The sequence below is a fragment of the Astatotilapia calliptera genome, chromosome 11 (assembly GCF_964374335.1).
Source record: "Astatotilapia calliptera chromosome 11, fAstCal68.1, whole genome shotgun sequence".
Lineage (NCBI taxonomy): Eukaryota > Metazoa > Chordata > Actinopteri > Cichliformes > Cichlidae > Astatotilapia > Astatotilapia calliptera.
The window spans coordinates 7,180,098-7,202,711 of record NC_137432.1 but is presented as its reverse complement, the minus strand read 5'-3'; the positions used below and the strand labels follow the sequence as shown (position 1 = coordinate 7,202,711).

The window sequence follows — 22,614 nt, the reverse complement described above, 5'->3', positions numbered from 1 at the left end:
CTGCTGCTCAATCACAGCTGCCTGATCATGTTTTTCATTAGCAATTTAGCAAAGTTGATGGTGGCGCGTCTGTGTGAGTGAAAGACAGAGAGAGCGAGCGACAGATTTTCTGTTATAACCTTCATGTTATGTTGGCACAGTGTGAGCACTCAGGTCGCATCAGAGCATCGGGCCGTATAGTGTGAGACCCTGCATCGTGACCTGCAAACTTCTAATCCCTGCGAGTCAATCGTGCAGTTTGAGCAGGAGCTGAATAACGTGACTGAAAAAAATCGCAGTGTCTGCCCAGCTTTAGGTGTACTGTCATCCGAGACGTGCACCGCAGTGTCGGCGTTTGTTTCCCTGTTGGCCATGCTTGTTGTTGTGGTCATCTGTTGTCTTCCGGTATTTTCTCCGCAAGCGACCTTTCCTCGACCAATGAGATAATCTGAATTGTCATACTCGAATTGTCATAAGTGTGCTGTCAGCTCATTGGTCGCAAAGCAGGAGAGGGGCTGGGAATTATGTTTTCAAACAAAGCGTTAATTCCATTAACATTTATAGACTACTTTTGATTCTCACTGTATTACGGGACAAAGTGCGTCCCTTATTAGCTCAATACGGGACGTGTACTTTTGTTTCTAAATACGGGACGATTCCGTTTTTTAAGGGACGGTTGGCAACCCTAGCTGTGTCGCTAGCGATCACATAGCACATCATTATAAACCAACTAGCCCAACTTCAGTAACTTTACAAATGTCAGTGCTGTTTAGTTTCCTGTCTTCATTTATGGTGGAAGTGATAGCAGAGCTGTACGTTTGAATTTTTTCAGAAATCTTTCAGTCAGAACAAGTGAAACTAGCGAGCTAACTTCCGCTAGCTTCCTGCTAACTTCTAACTCCATTAATTAAATGTAATAAATTCTGTTTTCATGGATGCCTGGATGTTAAACTTCATAGTTACACCTGGTAAAGCAGCAATGCTGATCGTTTTATTAAAGAGGAAAGAATTTAGACAGTTTTTAACTCTCAGTGACGCTGCGGTGTTCGTTTGACTTTGGGACCTAAACGATCTGACGGACAAACAACAAACCAGTTCCACATCACTGAAGTGGCACCATTTTTACAAACCTATTCTGGTTCATCCGCTTCACTCAACGATCCGCTTTCTCCATTCTCATTCTCCGTTGCCGCCATGCTTTTTCAGCCATGTGCGTATGAAAACAAAGGCACTGCGCATGTGCGTTTTACCCATATTCTATCGCGATATTTCATTTTCTTATCGTTGCCTAACTTTGTACCGTATTACCGTGAACGGTATAATATGGCCCAGCCCTACTAATAGCAATATCGCTATTATTGTTTTTGTAACCTTTTACAGCTATGGTACTAATGTCCATCCAAGCGAGCCAGTGCGTTGGACTTTTGTGGGCTTTAGGATTTGTCTCAGCTTTTTGCAGATGATGTGGTTCTGTTGGCTAGCTATGCAGATGACACACAAATATATATCACAATGTCACCAGGAGACCGAGGCCCTGTACAGGCTCTTGGTAAATGCATTGAGGAAATTAATGACTGGTTGTGCCACAATTTTCTCCAACTAAACAAAAACAAAACTGAAGTAATAGTCTTTGGCGCCAAAGAAAAACGATTACAGGTCACCTGAGAACTTCAATCTATACATCTAAAAACCACAAACCAGGCGAGAAATTTGGGTGTAGTGATGGATGCAGACCTAAACTTAGAAAAACACATTAAGACAATAACAAAATCAGCTTGCTATCACCTCAAGAATATTTCAAGGATAAAAGATCTGATGTCTCAACAGGACCTGGAAAAACTAGTCCATGCATTCATTTTTAGTAGGCTTGATTACTGTAACAGCATCTTTACAGGTCTACCTAAAAAATCAGTCAGACAACTACAGCTCATTCAGAGCTCTGCTGCTCGAGTCCTCACTAAGACCAAAAAAGTGGACCACATCAGTCCAGCTCTGAGGTCCTTACACTGGCTGCCTGTCCGTCAGAGGATAGACTTTAAAGTTCTGATGCTGGCCTATAAAGCTCTGAATGGTTTAGGACCAAAATACATCAGTGACCTCCTGACCCAGTATGAACCTTCCAGATCCCTCAGGTCATCTGGATCCGGTCATTTATCAGTTCCCAGAGTCAGAACCAGACACGGAGAAGCTGCATTCAGCTTTTATGCTCCTTATATCTGGAACAAACTCCCAGAAAGCCTCAGATCAGCTGAAACACTCAGTTTATTTAAATCCAGGTTGAAGACTCACCTATTCTCAGCTGCATTTGAATAAAGCACCAAATCCACACTTTTAAGCTTAAATTTCAAAACTTACACTAACTACTGATCTTATCTATTTCTGATTTTATCTGTTTTGATTTTATATACTGTTTTGTTTGTTTGTTAAGCTTAAATTTCAAAACTTACATTAACTACTGATTTTATCTACTGTTCTGATTTTATCTGTTTTGATTTTATATACTGTTTTGTTTGTTTGTTTGTTTGTTTGTTTGTTAAGTGGGTTTAGAGCTCTGGGTAGCTCCCCAACTGGGTCTAGACTGGGTCTAGAGAGTATTTTAAATTCAGGGAATTTAAAATAGAAAGTAGCTCGTCCACAGAAGGACTGGTAGCTCCCCTTACGATAAGGGTTCAGATCGCGCGAACAGGTGTGAAATGTGTGTGTTTAGTTAGTTTGTTTGTTTGCTTGTTTTAATCAATTTTAAATCATGCTTTTTTATTTGTTTTTGTTTCTAATGTCTCTGTAAAGCACTTTGAATCACCTTGTTGTTGAATTGTGCTATACAAATAAATTTGCCTTGCCTTGCCTTGCCTTGCCTTGCCTTTATCAGGTGGTGACCTCAAACTTGCGCTGGAGCAGTTTATGGCTGAGTGTGAAGAGGCCAAAATGAAAACTTGGCACCTCCAAGTCCGAGACTGGAAAAGGGTGTAGTCCCCACACTGAGTCTAAAACAAATTACTGCCCTAAGTTTAGGAGTTTAAGTATCTTGGGGTCTTGTTCACAAGTGAGGGAAGAGCAGACGGTGAGATTAATTCAGTTCAGTTTTGTGTATATGGCGCCAAATCACAACAACGGTTGCCTCAAGGTGCTTTATATCCCAAGTTAAAGTCCCTACAATCATAGAAGCAGATTGGGGCAGAATCTATATTCATCCTTTGTGGTGAAGAGTGAAGCTGTCCATTTATCGGTCATTCTACCTTCCTACCCTCACCTATGTAGAGAGAGTTCAGTCAACCAAGAGAGGATCAAAAAGACGATCCACAGTGAAAGGAGCCAGCTGACGTGGTTCGGGCATCTTACATCCCTTTCGGGCATCTTGCATCCCTCATGAAGACTTCTTAGGCAAGATGTTTCAGGTATTTTCTACCAAGAAGAAGCCTCCAGGACTCACTGAAGGTGTTTATCTCAGCTGGCTTAGGAATGACTCAGTGTCCCACCAGATTAGCTGAGGGAATTGTAGGTTTCTCTGCTTAGACAGCTGCCCCCATGACCCTCACTTAGTGACTTTGGCTACGTTCACACTGCAGGCGAAAGCGCATCAATCCGATTTTTTTGACCCTATGCGACCCATATCCGATCATGGTATGACAGTGTGAACGGCACAAATCTGATATTTTCAAATCCAATCTGGGTCACCTTCGTATGTGGTACTGAATCCGATACATATCTGATGTTTTAGAAAGCGACTGCTGTTTGAACGGTCATGTCGCATTAAATCCGTCTTTTACGTCACTGACACAAGACAGATGCCAATTATCAGCGCCGGAGAAGCGCCCGATAAGACATCGCAAACGCTTCCTGGCCATCCAGTGTAGATGTCAGTGAAACTGTTGGGAAGACAACGTTGGAGAAACGTGAACATTTTATTTGTACTGTATAATCTGCAGATTCTGACAGAAATCTGCAACTATCCTTTGAAGCAAACACAGCGAGTTGTGTGTGACGTCTTCTTTTGCGCATGCGGGCCGCTTTGAGGGTTCACAAAGGAGCGCGTTTGCTGTCACATTTTATTTGTAGTGTGAACAAGCAGACAAAAAAATCGGATTTGATCAAAAAATCGGAATCGAGCATTAAGACCTGCAGTGTGAACATAGCATTTGTTCCCTGGTAATCCTGTAACGCCCTGTCATGATGACTCTGTTACTCTTTGATTATTCTCCAGATGAGGACAGAACTATTAGCCTCCCTAATGCTAATGTGTCCTTTTTGCTGTTTAACAACCTGAAGTCGTTTGTTGTAGTTTTTAACAAGATTTTCAGTTGGATTTAAATCAGGGCTTTGTCCCCTGTCTTCCTGTGCAAGCTGGAAGATCCTGTTGTGTTGATCCTGATAATTTTTTGTTATTTATGAAATAATTCAGTTATTGTGTGCAAATAGAAATAATGTATTCTTTCTAAAGAAAACTAGTATGTTTAGAAATGCTATTGTAAAAATCCCTTGCTTTGTAAATTTTGACAAAAACTTTAAATTTCATAGAGGGCTAATAATTCTGTCCTGATATGTGTGTATATCAGTGTTAAATCTTATACCAGTGTATCCCAACATTTGTCAAGCCAGCAAGTCTAGACTGTAGGTGTGGGCTGAGTGATAGTCCCTCTTTGAGCTCCTTTGAAACCTTTAGGATCACGTTTAATTGACTCCAGGCCGATGTGACATGATAAAAGACACAGAACGAGTCCTGGCGAGAGTGGGGTAATGTAAAAATGTTCTTGTTCCACTTCCACTGAAATATCATTTTACCGTACCGACATTAATGTCAGCACTTCATTGGAATGATAAAATGGCTCTATATAATCAGTTTTCCCCACATAGAAAATCAATAATGGGAGACTTGCAGCCAGTCTGGGGAGATGGTGAAAGACTTGAGCATTAAAAGTGGAGAACATTGAAGGGCCCATGCTTCCTTTAATGGCCCCGCTTACTGCCTTCATACAATCTGTACTGCATTAGTGTAACACAGCGTTTCAGTCTATAAACATGTTTTTTAATGCTTTACAATGTTGCTGATCTGAGTGAAGCGACTGTGGGTACAGCAGCCCACTGACTGTAGTTTACTGCGACACGTAGCAACACGCGCATCCAAACAGACGCCCATGGACACTATAGTCACGCGTAGAAATGCAAAGAGACACACTGACACTGCTAAAAACGGATATCCGGCCCCCAGTCTGTCACCTGCAAGCAGCGACTACAACGCTTTGTTATATCACAGGCACAGACACACACACACACACACACGCAGACACACTCGTCAAAGTGCAATTCACAGCACACATTTTCAGTCAGAGTCTGCATGAGCAGTTTTCTTCCCCACTGCGGGATTTGGTTTCTGCTTGTTAGAGAACAGTGCGGGAGTTGAAAGTTACAGGAAATAGTCTGACACAAAACAGAAAAGAAAGCTTCTTGCTCTCAGCCATAATTTCTTCCAACAGAAAGATTCCCTTTCAGACCTTTCGATGGGAAACGTTAAAGTTGCGGAGACTCAACCAGCTGGAAGTCAATATCACACATCCTGTAATACTCTGCTGGTGTCATAATAGAGAGGTCGGATTAGTTTGCCATTTGTTGTATTTTTACTCTTCCTCTCATACCACCTGATAATCCTCCTCTTCCTCTTCCTACCTTTCCATCTCCTACTCCTGATGATGCCATTATTATCACCTTCCTCCTCGAGGCTCTCATTGCCCACAATCTTTTCATCATCTTCACCATCCTCCTTTGTATCTTCGTCCTCATCCTCGCTACGCTACTTCCCTTTTTTTCCCCCTTCTTGTGTATCGTTGCTCTTACCATCTGTCCTGTTTTCTTACTTTGGCCTCACTCACTTCCTCCTCTTCGTCACTACGGAAAAAGACCGTTTTCATGTTTGCCCTCTGTCGAGACAGACAGGCAGACAGATCAGCGGACCGACGGACATCACAGGAGTTGATGACGGTTGTGCCTGTACTTCACCGACACAGGTGTTCTCTGTCATCAAGCCTTCCTTATTTAAAGAAAAAAAAAGATTGTTGCTGTAATAGTGTAACGTGCTTATTCTTTTCAACAAAGAGCAGAGGGACATGCATTCACTCCAACCATGAATCTGGTTCAGCCTCAGTAGCGTGTAATATCACAAGCTTCTCTCTCCCTGACATTCCCTTGTTCACCTAATGATTAAGAAGAAAAACGGCTCCATATATTTATTTAATATTTGAGTTGCAAGAGAGACAATGAAATAATTAAATCAGTTATAAAAAAAGTAACAAAGGATTTGTACAGTCGTGAAAAAGAAAGTTTTCACAGAGCTGCCTGTGAAAGTACACCCTTCCATAGAGATAACGAGGGTAACTAGCAGCCAGGTGCTGTTAATCAGATACACTTAATAATTGATCATCAGCAACTGTGTGTTTGCTGCTTTGGAGCTTTCAGGTGTGTGTTAACACAGTGCCTGTGAACGATGTCCTGTGGACAGAGAAGACCAAAGTTGAGGTGTTTAGCTATGATGTACAGCACCATATTTGGCTATAACTAAACAGCATATCAGCACGAAAACCTCATATCAACTGTCAAGCACGGTGGAGGAAGTGTGATGATTTGGGCTTGTTTTGCAGTATAAGGACTAGGGATGGGTATCGTTTAGGTTTTATCCGATATCAGTACCAAACCGGTACTTTTGAAAAGGTGCCGGTGCTTAAAGAATCAAGAACACAAACTTTGTCCAAAAACCTCTCATGTTTAGCTGTTTTTTGTAAAAAGATAACAATGTTAGCCTTTTCTGCAGCTATTGGGGATATATGGTATCACTCTTGGTTGGAAGCAGTGCTTAATCAATGGGGAAAAAACACCAACTTTATCCAAAAACCTCTCATGTTTAGCTATTTCCCACTTTTTCCTTTGGTCATTTTAGCCTTTTTGGCCAGGGTGAAGGGAGTATCTGCCATCAAACAAGAAGACAGCTGCATGTAACTACGACGGTGTTTGCTAGTTCACCTTACATGCATTAATTTAATAACGTGGTTAGCCTACTCAACGTAAATTACACATGAACAACATTAAGCTACTCACGCAGCGAAGAACGGCTGCTGCTGCTACACTGGCAGGGCTAGGGGCCAGGACTCTCCTCTTCGGGTTCATGTTGCTAACTCCGGGTCGATAACAGGCACCACACCCGCAGTAGATGTGCTCGGCGTGAGGTCCTGCAGCAAGCAAATACGGTGCGTTTCTCGGCTTTTAAAAAAACGCTATGCATCGACGCATAGCGTTTTTTTAAAAGCCGAGGTGATCACCAGCTGTTTCATCAGATTCGAGGTGTTACCTCCTTTACACAGTATCACAGTATCAGCATAATAGCATAATAGCACTTGTTGCAGGCTGCTGAGTTTGCATCTTTTGCTGTGAAGTACAGCCAAACTTTTGACCGTTTCGTCTTGAGCATTTTTAATCTGTAGCTCTGCTCTAAAAGAACGTACGTACCTGGGCCCGCCTACTACGCTTGCAAAGGTAAAATGATTGGCTAGAATCCAAAGCGTATGACATCTCAGTAAAAAAAAAAAAAAGCACCGAAATGTGCGCTGCTTTTCGGTCTGGTTACTACCGTTTATGTCAGAACCGGATACCGGTACCCATCCCTAATAAGGACCAGAGCACCTGTTAACCAACGTATTCTAGAGGTAAATCTGAGGCTATTTGTCCAACAGTGAAGTCTTGGCTGAAAGTGTGTCTTATCACAGGACAATGATCCAAAAGAACCATGAAGAAAAGAATCGTGCTGATGCAATAGTCCAGACCTCAATCTAACTGAAATCCTATGGAGCTGTACATAAACAAATGCCCACAAACATCGATGAAATGAAGCAACGCTTTAAGGTAGTCCTGTGAAAGCTTCCTTTTTTGCATGACTGTACATTTGACAGCTTATGATTTGCAACAGTGATTTGCTACAGCTCAGAAAGCAAAGCTTCGCTGCTGTCCCGTCTGCTGCGGCAGACGGTGGAGAGTGGGTGTGGACCCCAATGCAGACTGCGAAGACTGAACAGAACTTTGATTAAAGAGATTGAACTCAATACCCAGCCCTACGACTAAATACACAAAGGATAACGAGGGAAACAGGAGGGAAATACAGCTGGAACTAATCTAACACACGAAAATGGGGAAGAAGCAAAACTGAACACTTAACACCGGACAAGGGACTATCAAAATAAAACAGGAAACATGAGACACACGCTATGACGCAGGGACTGGGGAAGAAACCAACATGGGAACATAACTGACTGGGGAGAGAGAAGGGAAACACAGAAAACAGACACAGGAGATAAACGAACATGAAGACAAGGGAGACGTGGAATACAGGGGAGGCCCAGCACCAAAACCTAAAGACTAGAAACTACAAAATATAACAAGAGAATTACTGAAGAAATTAGAAACATAAATGACTACACCATGAGAAACACATAAACACTGGGTCCTCAAGCCATAGTCATTGTCAGGTAAACAGTAAAAATAAAACATTAATATAAATCTAGGAGGTTGGGTAATGCTCCAATGTGTTGTAGCACGAGGTGAGTCAGGTTTCAGCTCCTTTACCACATGAAGCTGAGTTGGTTTGCCTCGTACACTTTGCACAAACATGCTGACCCCATTCAAAGCAGGTGCATGTCTGTCTGTCCGACCCTGAACTTTGCTCTCGTTTCGCAGCTCCTCAAATCAAATCAAATCAAAATCAAATCAAATCACTTTTATTGTCACATCACATGTGCAGGCACACTGGCACAGCACATGCGAGTGAAATTCTTGTGTGCGAGCCCCACAAGCAACAGAGATGTGCAAACACAACAACACAAACAAGCAAAATACAAGAATGGCCAACCTGAAACTAATAAATATATGTACAATATATAATAGTGTATGCATTTCTGGATGTGTATACTAAATATTTTCCTACGTGTGTGTGTGTGTGTGTGTGTGTGTGTGTGTGTGTGTGTGTGTGTGTGTGTGTGTGTGTGAGATCCCCAATTTCAGATACTTACAAGTAATAATAAAAAAAAACAAACATGTATGGGGATCGTTTTTAAAACTAGAATAAAAATATCGTGGAGTTGGTGACTGCCTGAAGTCTAGAACCCATGGGCATCGCCGCATGCTGTGCTTCCTCCCTTTACTGCAGCTACCTCCAGTTGCTCCTTTTTGCACTTCTAGGCTGAGATCAGCTGGACTGACTTGGCCACTAAAGAATATCACATTTCTTGCCTTGAGGAGTGAGATTCAGATTGATTTATTTTATTGCTTTCCTTTATTTCTGGACTAATCTCAGTGCTGAAGTGTCGAGAAAATTGTAGCTTTCTGTGAGCGAAGCAAGCCCTACAGACAGTGACCAAATAATAGAATTTTAAAATCTATCTTAAATGCATGATCGAAACCTATATTCTCATTGCCGTTTGTTAGTTTTTATTTTAAAATTTCAGTGTCTTTATGATTGCATTATCTGTTTTCCAACAGATGACTAAAGTTACTAGCTGATTAATTTTCACTATTTATGAACAGAATATTTGATTTGTTTTTATAATTCCTCTGTTTACTTAATGGAGAGGAAATGATAAGCTGTTCATTATCAATGAATGAGATGATTTATGGTTAATACACCTGAATATTGCACTCTGAGTACAGCTTTGAACTGTGAACTGAGCCACATAGAGCTGAAGCACTGAACACAGCAGTCTTGACAGTGTTAACCTCTGAGAGAACAGAGAGCCACGCGGCCAAGAACAAAGGATGCTTTCATGTTAACTGTGTGACATCCAGGCTTGCCAACTTTCAACACCCAGCTGAAGTGAGATTCTGATCTTTTTTCTTCTATTATTTGTAGACTCATTTCAGTGCCGAAAAGTGGAGAAAATTGTAGTGTTCTGTGAGCGGGGAAGGGCTATGACCTTTACTGTATTTTTCCATCGAGGACTGGTATCTTCTTATTTGTCAACCCTCGATGTAGGCCAGCTGAGATTTTTAATAATTGCTGGAACCACAGAAACACCTGCAATGAAAGTGGCATTACAGGTCATCCTCCTTTTTAGCCTGTTTGTTTATTGTGGGTGAACTATTAGCACTAGTAAGCTAACATTTGCTTTTTACCTCTAATCATCCATGTCATTACAGTTCCTCAAGGGGTAACTTGAATGCATATAATTCCTGGAGAATCTACTTCATAGCATAGAATTAATAATCTCCTGTTAAAAGGGAGTTTTTCCTTCCCACTGTCGCCAAAGTGCTTGCTCATGATTTTGGGGTTTTTCTCTGTATGCATTATTCTAGGGTCTACCTTAAAATATAAACCACCTTGAGGCGACCGTTGTTGTGATTTGGCGCTGTTTAAATAAAATTTTATTTAATTGAATAAAGCAACCTCGAGGAGAGAACAGTCCATTTCATTTTTCAGGGCTGCCAAATCAAATTCAAGACCTCCTGAAAGTGATTTTTAAAAGATACTGACCCAGCATTGACATCCAACGATATGAACTTTATTGTATTTGCTCTAAGAATTGTCACTGAAAACTAAAACGTAACTTTACTTTGTCTGATTTGGATCAACTTTAGACCGAGGTTTAGGTCTGTTTTGGAACACATAGCCCTATTACAGCCATGAAAATAGCGTTACAACCCATCCAAAGAAACTCTTTGAAAAGACTTTGAAAATGCAACTTTTAGCAGCATTGAGATTTGGGTGAAAAGTGAAAGGTAAAAATTTGCCGTTCCTTGACATCAAAAGTCATCTAGAGAAAGATGTATTTTATGTCTGAGAACGATGAGAAGTTACCTTTTCAGATTGTTGAAAAGGTGACTTTAAAAAGACGTTCCCTTCCCTGCTCAAAGCGCTTTGAGTGGACAGTAATACTAAGAAGGGGCTGTTTGAATGCGACTCCTTTACATTTGAATTTGGTTGACAAATGAAATGTGAATAAATGGGGTTTTTTTGTATTATGAAAAGAACTTGAATTCAGCCAAATTTCTGATTACTTACTGAGCAGTTTTTCGTTAATGTGATGTGTGGAAGACACAATGGTGCTTAATTGGTACATAACCATCGAGGCAGCAAAGCTTTAAATTTTGGAGGTGTCTAGGTCAAACCTAGCTTTTTCCCCCGATTTACTCATAAGAAGAAGGTGCAGAGTTGCTCTTGGCTTCTTCCCACAGTCTCTATGTCTTTAAATTATCTATAGTTGGAGTGTGAATGTTTGCGTTGCCCCTGTGATAGACTGGTACTGTAGTACCAGTTAGTGCTCACTAACCCTAGCACAATGACAGCTGGAGTAGATTCCAGACCTTGGGTTATTAAAAGGAGACATTTTTACTCTTTTTAGTTGTGAAGTTTGTTTGTAATGTAGCTGATTTAGCAAATTTTCAAGATGGCGCCGGTGTGTGTGGCTGCTCATCTGTCACTCCCAACTTTGTGTGTGTTTATATTATTTCTGACCCATGTCGTTCACAAAACAAGGCTGAGGTGTCCAGACACTACTGGACCTCCAACCTCTGGTACAAAATATTGTGTCATTTGGCGCTGATAGGCAGCAACCCTTGCTCCCAGTTCTACTGGAAATCCTGGGTTACCTGTTCCCACGCTGCCTTCCAGGTGAAAGCATCATTGTCGCCGGGGCAAACAAAGCGGTCGGCTGGTGAAGCTGAAGGTTTCCCTGAGGAATCTACTGTTTTCCGACCAGCGCATGGGTTGTTCCCAAGATTGTTGGGGAAGCCAAGATGAGCAATACCAGGACACGAAACTGAGGCTCTCTAGGTACTCTACAACCACCAGATGCTTTTATAAATGGAAATATAGAGAGTTTACAACAAGGAGCAAACCACTGGTTTGAACAAGATTAAACAGAAAACATTTAAAAGAACTGCACAGGTTTGAAAAACCACGATTAAATTATACCAGAATAATGAGAAAAGTAAAATATGGGAGAGAAAGAAACGTTTCAGTACCTGAAGCATACCACATCATCTGTCAAACATAGTTGAGGCAGTTCTATGACATGGACATGTTTGGCTGCCAGTGGAATGAGGCCACTGGTGTTTATTGATGACATGACTGCGGATAGTCAGGATCATTTGTAAAGTGTGCAAAGCTGTGGTCTCTGCTCAGAGTCAGGAAAACACTGCAAAACTAATCACACAGTTCTTCACAGTGCAAATGGATAATGACCCAAAGATAATGGTAAAAGCAACAAAGAGCTCCTCAAGGCAAGAAATGTGATATTCTTTAGTGGCCAAGTCAGTCCAGCTGATCTCAGCCTAGAAGTGCAAAAAGGAGCAACTGGAGGTAGCTGCAGTAAAGGGAGGAAGCACAGCATGCGGCGATGCCCATGGGTTCTAGACTTCAGGCAGTCACCAACTCCACGATATTTTTATTCTAGTTTTAAAAACGATCCCCATACATGTTCGTTTTTTTTATTATTACTTGTAAGTATCTGAAATTGGGGACTGTGTATAAAAAAGCCTAATCAGTTACTGCAAAACTTCAGTCAACTGGGGGTCTATGCATAAAAGGGGTCTTAATGTGCTCTTAAACAGTTTCTGAACCATGCAGACTTTTTATAAAACTCCATGACTTAAAGCTGAAATTCTGCACTTTAATCACGTATTATTTAGGGCTGAACGATATATCGCATTTGCGATAATATCGCGACATGATCAAGTGCAATTTTCTAACCGCAAAGGCTGCGATTATACTCTGGACATGTCCAAATTCATGGGCTGCATCCTCCTGAGGCCGCATTTGTAGACCGATTACGTCACAGCGACGCGCCGAAGGCTGTCCAAATTACTACCATATCCCAGAATTCATAGCGCGGCCCAGCCAAACTCCAGTTTCCAGCAATGGCGGCCGCTACTAAGTTTTAAAATTACTCATACTAATCTTTCAGGGTCACAAAATAAACTTTTAACATATTTTCAGGCGAGAAAGTAGTTGTGTAAACATCAAATATCTGCTCGGTTTATCAAGATATCCCATATTTGCAAAAGTGCTTCGACGTTTTCAGAGGCGTCTGCTACCCACCAGCTCGACAGCTAGCCGGGAGCTCGAGGGTTACTGATGCGGCCGAGAACGGCACAACTCCCGGCACATCATTTTCAGATCACCGCGGAGTTTCGCTGCTCGGGTTAAACGTAATATATAAGTCACTTAGACAACCTAAAAATGTTATTGTTGGGCTTTTTTCAGTGTTTTGTTTGTTCGTGAGTAAATCGGTTTGGCTGAGATTAAAGTTATTAGATTAGATAAAATAAAACTATTAATCCCCCGGGTGGGTTCCTCCTTGGTTTTCACACAGCTGACTAAACGTCAAACAGAAAACTTATTAAACAGAAGTATGAGACAGTCGAGAATTTACACCAGTGTCTGGTTATATTTTAGATAGCAAGAAGCAGACGGCCAAGTTTATTAAACTCCACCGAGACAGCGGTGACGCTAATCAGAACTAGACCGTCCAATTTCACCCCTTTAAACTTTAAAGGCGTGTTTGTGTGTGTGTTTATACAATTGCTATTATGTTTGCACTTTATGTGTAATGTTACTGACTGCAGAGATCAGTAAGATGTGTGTATTTTTTATTTATTAGTTTTATTTATTTAATATTATTTTTTAATTGAATGACTGTCTAGTAGTTCACAGATGTCGAAAAACTGAGTGTGGTAAAGCCACAGATTTGTTTTATGTATATTTCTGCAATCTGCACATTGTACTGACTTTCATTTTAATGTTTACACCAGGGTTCCTTGTCAGCACTTTATGCTCAGATGTTTGTAAGCTAAAAATAAACTATTGTGTATGTTCAAATATACTGTTGTGATTGAAGAAGTTAAATAAAAATGTCAGTCATCAATTCATGCATCACCTCATGTCATCGTAACAGAGGTCTGTCTTCCAGGAAAGAACAGTTTAAAATTAATGTAATATAGTATTGGCCATACTATATGATGTATTGCTTGTCTTTGTTTAATAATACAGAAGACAAAGACCTTAAAAAATAATCGCATATCGCATCGCAATCGCAATATTGGGGCAAAAAATCGCAATTAGATTATTTTCCATAATCGTTCAGCCCTAGTATTATTGTCTAATCTAATCTACTGAGGTGATGTACAGAGGCAAAAAAACCCATAAAAATTGAGTCTTCATCCAACACATTACGGACCTGACTGTATTTGCTATTTTTGGAAGTGTTTTCTTGTTTGAACAAAGTCTGGCTGCGTAGCACAGAGGTTTAAGATTATAATGGGGTTCAAGAGGTTAAACAATAGTTTGTCGTAGCAGCAGGTGGCTGTGTGTTCTCATTTCACTTTAAATTCCCTTGACATTTAGCTGAAAACACAGACCGTTAGAGCTGAAGAAAGCACAGGCAGACGACGGTAAGTTAATGAAGTGAACACTGAAAGCATCTTTTTGCTGCACTGTTTTATTACAGAGTTTACAAAATTCACTGTTTTTATTGCTCAAAAGAGTATTTTTTGTAATAAAGTACACCTTTGCTTCTGCTTGTTGTGCAGCCTTTTGATCTGTATCGCTGTCTAAAAAGCGCTCTAAAGATGCACAAGTGCTCTTTGAGAGTTATTATGCCAAATATAATGAGCAAAATAAAAAAGCTTAAACAGAAAAGATGCGTTTCAAAAGATTTCCAGAATTGCCTGCGCAGTTTCGAAATTGTCAAGGTTTTATATTGTCATGAAGAAATAGCATCACCGGTAATGTAAGCGTGTTTTTCGAACAAACAGCGCTCCTCTCGACCGTGACCTCTCGTATACTTTCACTTACACTATCATATAGTAGACGGTCTTCTTGTTTAACCGAGCCCTCGCGAGTGCTTTTGTTTGCCTCCTGCTCATTTTTTTCCCTTTATTCTTCAGGTAAACGCATATGCTGATCAGATCTTGACAGAACTTGAACCTCTGTGTCGAACATATTCATATCACGCTAATTAACTTGTGTGTGTGTGTCTGGGGAGGGGTTAATTGTTGTCTCACTTCAGTATTTCAGTAAAGCCTTTTCTTCAAATTCACGTGACACTTTTGAGTGTTGCTTGAGAGCAAGAAAGAGAAGAGCAGTGGAGGAGAAAGATGCTGGCTGGTAGATGGGAGAAGTAAAAGCAAAACCACAAAGTGAGAAGATGGACAAAGTGAGGAAGGAAGACAAGATGAGAGAGTAATAGAGAGTAATAGAGCTGGAGAGCCGAGGATAGACGGAAGAGGAGACGAGACTGAAAAAGAGTGGGGCTAGACGGACGATCAGGGTAATAGTTGAGACAAAATGAAAGACAGAGCGAGGAGAGGAGAGGCTGGGCAAGTCACCGAGGCTTCACTAATTGCCACTCAGAAGGAGGGGACAGGGCTCTTTCCAAAGAACGGTCATGCTGGTCTGTTCTTTGAATCGGATCTGTGTTCCTGCCCCTCCTCCCTCTGCCAGCGTCTAGACAAGAGAAGAACAAGCTGTTCTTGTTATGGGAGGAAGAGGATAAAATGTGTAGTGTCATTAGGTCGCTCACTGCCAGCCGGGCAAATCGGAAGAACTCGCACCAGAAGCGGGCCTGCAAGGTGTTTGCTCGGAACCGTTCTGTACGTGCACGTACAAGCCTGGGCGCCTGCGTTCGCGTGTGTTGATTAACCGCAGCAAAACACAGCAGCTCCCCACCTCCCCAACCACTGTAATGAATTTGATTAAAATGCTTCCTTCTACTTTTCCTCTGAAGGTTTTCTCTTTTTTTTTTCCAACCTTCCATCTTCCATTTATTACCACACCAAGGACAAATAGTCTCACAGAAAAAAGGAAGAATCCAAACCAGAAGTGTGGAGAATCTGGCTGAGACTTGATTAGAGCCGTCGATTAGACCTGCGTAATCGCATTAAGTAATGAGTTTGGCACGCAGGAGTCAAAGCTGATTTGTTACTATGGCGAAGGCATCATTTAGCTGAACATTTCAGCAGGAGTCGTGTAAATAAGTCCAATTTTATCCGCCTCACGTACCGTCCACAAATCAAGCAGGACCATTTGCGAGACTGAACATGTGCAACTTTTCTGTTCTTGTTTCCATTTGTGTTTTCAAAGTAAAACGCAGAACTAAGCATGTTGATTCTGATTACCTTAATTAACGTGTTAAGGGAGTCACACAGATGGATCATAACTGTCTCGTTTCTTGTTCAGTCTGGTTCTGATGGGTCCCTGTGACATCTGTGCTATTACTGTGTTGGACACAGTTTTTATGTTTTTATAACAGGACCTGGGGTTTGGCTATGTGCAAATAAGTCATTATCTTCAGTTCATATCAGTTTATGCTCACATGATCACATGCATATGACATGTTGGAGTGTCCTAGCAGTGCATCAAGTAAGACAGGACAACTGAGGAAAACTGTAACTGAGCAAAAACACTGAGAGACAATGCTCCAACCCAACTATCCACACTTGGAGTCATGAACACAAGTGCACATTCACACTCCTTCACGACCAACAACTTATTATTATTCACGTCCAGACTTTACAAAATTACAGCAGGACACCCACACACACACTTATCACACGATACAAGGGTTAGTTTTAGTTAATGACAGACAAAAATATAGTGTTTCTTTCTTGAAGACAGGAATCACCAAAAATTAACCATTATTTCAGGCAGACTAAGGTCCCATCCGCCAGCAACCACTCACCAGCTGGTTAGGCATTTCCCCCTAACAACCAGAGGTCACTGACTGGTCTGTAAGCGTGTAAGATTAAGGCCTAATAAGTCAAACTCACTTGTCCTGCTGATATATCCGCTGATCTCTGTGACAACTTATATCAGCTGAAACCCTTCTTCATATCCAATTAGATGTCCAGTATAGGGCCATAGTTGTTACATTTGCAACCCACCTCAGCGCCCCGTTTTCATAGTATGTCTGACCTAATCAGTGTCATATCTGTATATGAAGATATTTGATAGTTCAAGGTAAAAAGACTGCATGAGAGGGGAAGAGTGAGGAATGATGCACAATAAAGGATAATCATTGTTTGGAAGATACATGAGCTTCATAACATGTATGTGTGAGTTATGAGAGGTCCTTCTTAATCTGGTTTGACTCTGGCCATCATGTCCTGTGTTTAAACGCTACAATATTGGCATAAAAGTAGGCTGACCCATCGGGACAGAAGACAGCCATTTAACCGATGATTGACCCGACACCATATAAACAGACTAACACGACTTGTTCAGCTTTCTTTCCCGTTATGTTACTTTTTCTATAACATGCACATGACACTGACCAGTGGCAGCATAAGATGTTCTTGTGCGTAGAATATAAAAGTACTATATTGACTACTTTGACCCAAAATCTTTCGAAGGTGTTTGCTTGGGTTGAGATATAGTGACTCCGAATAACCCCTTTGAACAGCCTTTGGATGAATGGTTTCATTGAAAGGCTGTCCAGTTAGACTCCACTTCAATACAGATAGAAAATGTTTCATCATAGAATAAATATGACAACTGCAAACCCCGTTTTTTAATCGTTTGCGATGGGCCTTGAATCTAACCGAACAAACAAATTAAAACCATGTCAGCTAAATGTCCCCCGATATAACAGAGCCACCAGATCCTGTCACTGTAAGGGTCAAGGGTTAAGGTTTGTCTTTTCATTCGTCACAAGTCTGCATCTGTGAACGCTACGTTAACAGTAGGGGTTAAATTCTTCAAGAATTCAGCTAGTTTCATAAGATGGCAGTTCATTCAATACATTAAGATCACGAGAATACCCACAATCCTTTTGGGCAACACCAGGCTGAATGTAAAATTGTGTTTCTTTGTTTTAAAAAAACAAAACAAAAACTCCATCAAGCACCTTTGATTTGGGAATATACAGAATATAAGCACGAAATGTTGCCTTCAGTTATTTAATTTAGTCTCCTACGAGTCCTCCAACATGGAAGTGTAATTATTCCTGTCAGCTGATTGCGCGCTTTAGTGGAGAGTATTCCCAGGCAAAGTTTTAATGAAATAAAAGCAAACCAAACCACTCTAGACCTGCTCACTTTGCCCAGCTCTGTCTGTGGTTCACATTACATGTTAGTGTTCACTAACATGTTCACAGTACGTGTCACAGGTTTTGTGTTTCATAAGTGATGTTTGTTGCAAGCAGGAACATTTTTTGAAATTTCTCTCTAAATTATCCATCTGAGGAAAAACAACTTTTGTCTGTCTGAGTTCAAAAACATATCCATGGAAATGACATGCAGGTGAACACGCCTCCACATCTCAATTACTATTTGCTAAAGTTTGTGTGAGTTTTAATTACAGTAATAATGATGTTGGCTGTGGTGAACCAGAGACCATTTTTACCAGTGAAACTGTGCATCTTTACTTCAAAATGAGCTGTGTTTGTTCACTCGATATTCAGGAGCCCCGGTGAATGATCAAGTATTAGAGTAAATACACGGTACAGCTAATGGGTTGCTGTTCAGGCTACAGTATAATTGGTAATTCAGGCACAGTTCACACACTTAATTATTAAACGGTGCTCAGTCTGACTAGTGTGCACTTGCTCTGTCTAATGTAGAAAAATGAAATGTGAAAAATTCACATAGTGTCTCTCCCTGAAATGATGATGCAGTTACTTTGAATAATCCACAAACTGGGTTCTGGTCTTTATACAGAAGAGGAAACAGTGTCAATTGTTGACTTTCTGGATGATGTTGAATAAGAAAAGGGATAAAAACACTTACAAGTGTTTTTCTGCAGAAAACTAAAAGAAGAATTTCAATAACTTCCAAACGTCTCTGTAGAAGATATTTCAGAATTTCTGCTAGCAGCCTGGTCTTTACTCTTACGTAGGTATTTACTTGTTGCAACTATATCCATCACGGACCATGGACCATGACGGTGATAAGACTGATTGCATGGCTCTATTCTAGGAGCTCTTGGCACTCCCATGTGCATGAAAATCCCAAGGCAGACAAGGCTCTAACGGCATAAAGCAGAACAGGCATCAACAACAATTTAACACTGATTCCAGCTTGAAAGTAACAGCTGGGTTGGAGGTGTGTTGTAAAGCAGCTTGTATATTTACAGCGACTGTAGACAAGTTAAAGCAACTTAGGCCTTAGTTACACAGGCCTAAAGACCAGCCAGCACCCTGCCCCCGGCAATCTACATTCGCTAGGGAAACATTTGTATTCTTCAACCTGTTGGTAAGTGCAGGCTGGCTGTCACTGGGTAAAACCAGTTTCAAAGACTGTACTGGCCCCATTTTGTCGCTATCAGATTGTCACAGTTGCATGTAGTTTGTGTGGAAGATGCTCTCTTGTCTGCAAATTTTAATTAGCCATTGAAAAAAGTTGATGTAACTAGATGCAAACTAGAAATAGAGAAAGTTACCTTTCAAAGTAAAACTTCTTTATTACTGCTGAAATGAACCCATTTCAAAAGGTGCAGCTTTTATTTTGAATGTTCAGAGTTTATGGCTTGCGTTGCACTCTTCAGTTTTACTACCGTAAAGTGATTAATTGTTCAGTATCTACAATTAAGTCTGTGAAGGACATCAGCTGTGCCCTGCTGAGCTTATCCTTGAGTTTCATTTTATAGTTAGCCACATGGCAAGTGATTGACTTGAGTAGTTATGGTTTTATTGTGGTACCTTTTCTTGAAAACGCTTAAAAGAAACTAAATTTTGCCCTTGGTTTTACCTTTTGGGGTGAACTGGTCATCATCATTCAATTTTAGTTTTGTTTTTATCATTAATGTTTTTTTGTGGGGAAAACAAAAAAGAAGAATCTGCTTTTGTAGTTGACCTTGTGAAAAGATGCAAGAATTAAAAAATCTGTATCATGTGTAAAAGCACAAGATATTGCCCAAAGCATTTTGCATATCTCTCTTTGTAGTTCAGAGATGTTACATTTTTTAATCCAAAAACTGTTCCAATTTGTCAGAAGCCTAGTGCCTACTAGCACTTGCAATGTAACTTGACCGGTGACACAGAGATTCTGGTGTTTTATTAGTATCAAGTAGAGAGGGGTTTCTTTTATTTAACTTCACACTGCCAGTAGCATACCTTAAGGACATTTATTAGACTTCAAACAGCCAACCTGTACTGGAAACAAATGCCTTCTTTCCTTTATAAGGTACAGTTCCCAAAAGGAGGTCGTGTCTTGAAGAACAAGGCGAGCTCCACAAATTTTACACCACCAAAGTCTGCTTACCAGTACTGGGGAATACAACTGCATATGTGATTTAAGTTTTATGCAGCCTTTGATGCCTGTAGTGTGAAGTCTGATAAATGTGATGTCACTTGAATAAAAAACAGGTGGGTCAGAGAAAATAAATACTTGAGGTGTGGAGACAGAGAAAGTGATCTCTGCAGCCCCTCGTCTTTGCTGCAGGCTAGCAGCTCCAGGCTGTATCAGCTAATAACAGCATAACCAAGAGGACTGGATAGAGCACTCAGAGAATTGCTTGCCTAGTGCATAAGCCAAAAAAGTTTTCTACTTTCTAACTTTGCTTTCTTGATGATCAGAACAGGTGCTAATTAGTAAGTAAGTAAAACTTTGTGGATTAATGATTCATAACATAGTGAAGACCCGCCTTGTTGGCGTTATATATGTCACACCACGGAAAAAAGTGCCCAGAGAATCCCGCGTGACCAAAATTATAACAACTTACTGATGAGTCTTTTGAAGTGGTTGCTTGGACAAGGCCCTCAAACATTTGGTAGCCTATTCCACTCTTCAAAGTGACTTTGGCGCATCAGAACAATGATAAATCTGCAATAAGATGAGTCAGTCTGCCCCTGGTCTGCTATCAGTTTGTGAGTGAATGGGGTTGATTTGGTGATTACATCCAATCTGTTTGTGATAATAAAAATAAATATTTACTGTGATAAACTGACAAAAATCACAAGTCTGTAGTCTGGTGCAAATCTACTGCTTACATTCAGAGTCCAGCCTGAACCTCAAAGATGTGAAAAAGAAATTCCTCAACAAATAGTTACGCAGTAATTAATTACTTTAACCGCATTACATTTTTCTGTCATGCAGTAACTTAAGTAAGTTAATACATAACAGCTGCAATTATGTTGTTATTTGTGTTACAAACACCAGATTTCAGTAAGTGTGCCTGGATGAAGGAAATGGTGGAGCATTCTACAGCGTTTGAGGAGTGAGAGTATGGACATGTGTGTGAGGGCAAAGTGCAAGCTGGGTTTAAGACAGAAACAACTGTATTATATTGATGGTGCACCTTGTGCTGTCGGCAAGCATCTGCACAGATGGCATGTTAACACAAAGCTAGCCAAGAACCCAGCGTAATGCTAAAGCTGAGTGTATGCAGACCCCAGTTCAGCTGCCAGAGCCTGAACTTCAGCAGTTAACAAAAGCAGTGATAAGCAGTCAAGCTTGTAGCCTCTGTTTCTACCTGTTTGTGTTTCTACGGTTGACTCATTATGGCGATTTCAAGTCTCTTTTGGCTAGTTTTCAGGTGTTGTGTTGTCAGTTTTGTGTTCATACATTAAAACTAAAAGAAATATTGTGTGTGTGTGTGTGTGTGTGTGTGTGTGTGTGTGTGTGTGTGTGTGTGTGTGTGTTGTCATTACGATAGGGATTCTTCATTGTTGTTGGTTAGGCATTTGTAACCTGAGGTTAGCCTGATAGTTATGTGACAAGCTATTTCAGATCATTTTACGGATTGAAGCACATTAACATGTAACTGCATGTAACAAGTAGTGTTAAGTAATGAACTGCATTACTTTTAGGAGAAGAAACGAGTAATCTGTAACACATGACTTTTTTTGTTACCATCCCAAAAACTGGGATCTTCTATTTAAAGCATCACTTTTACAGGTGGTGGTCATGATGGATTGTGGGTAGTCTACGCACCAGATGTTGATAACCCATAGTGCAAGGAACTAAAAAGAAAAGACTGCATCTACACTAAGAGCTGTTGTCACAGTGCTGGCATAGAGTGCATAGAGTTTTTTCTTCCTTAGAGTAAAAACTAGCGACAATTTAAGGAAATTTTTACTATATTTTTTTTCTTGATTTTTTAAAATACTCGTTTCCATTCAGCATAAATGCATTTTTCCTCCACGTATAATCGAAAAACATATCAATCATAATGTGTCACAGGAAAAACCATCACAGTCTGTACGAGTGCACATCAACACTGTCATTCATGTCTCGCTGTTCTTGCAGTCGGTGAAGTTCTGGCGAACTCGGTGTGAGTGCAGCTCTCACGTATCGGCTTCACTAAAAACACACAAATAACACTCTGAGCCACACTAACATGGCCTTGCTTTGTGGTGCATCAAACACTTTGTTGTTATTATTCTTATTTGTTACGATTAAAGCTCTACATGATTACACACACACACACACACACATATATATACTTTCCCATTTACAGTTTGGAGGGTTTTTATGTTTTTTTCAAACCAGATAGCGCTAATCAGGCGTATTAATATTTAGAGGGAGAGAAGCATTTTGGTAATAGCCGTGACGGGACCACATTACGGTTCAGGGCTGCGGCACATCAAAGGGCCGTTTGAAAGAGCTGTTTATTTATTTGTTGTTTTGAACAGGAGACCACTTTTTTGTCTGACCTTGTTTCTGTGTGAACTC

General features: G+C 40.6%; 1 protein-coding gene across 1 annotated transcript in view; it reads left to right on the top strand.

Annotated features, from left to right (window-relative positions):
• ldlrad4b (low density lipoprotein receptor class A domain containing 4b) overlaps nt 1-22,614 on the top strand; it is a 264,501-nt gene that overhangs the window by 114,076 nt on the left and 127,811 nt on the right. The window lies entirely within an intron of this gene.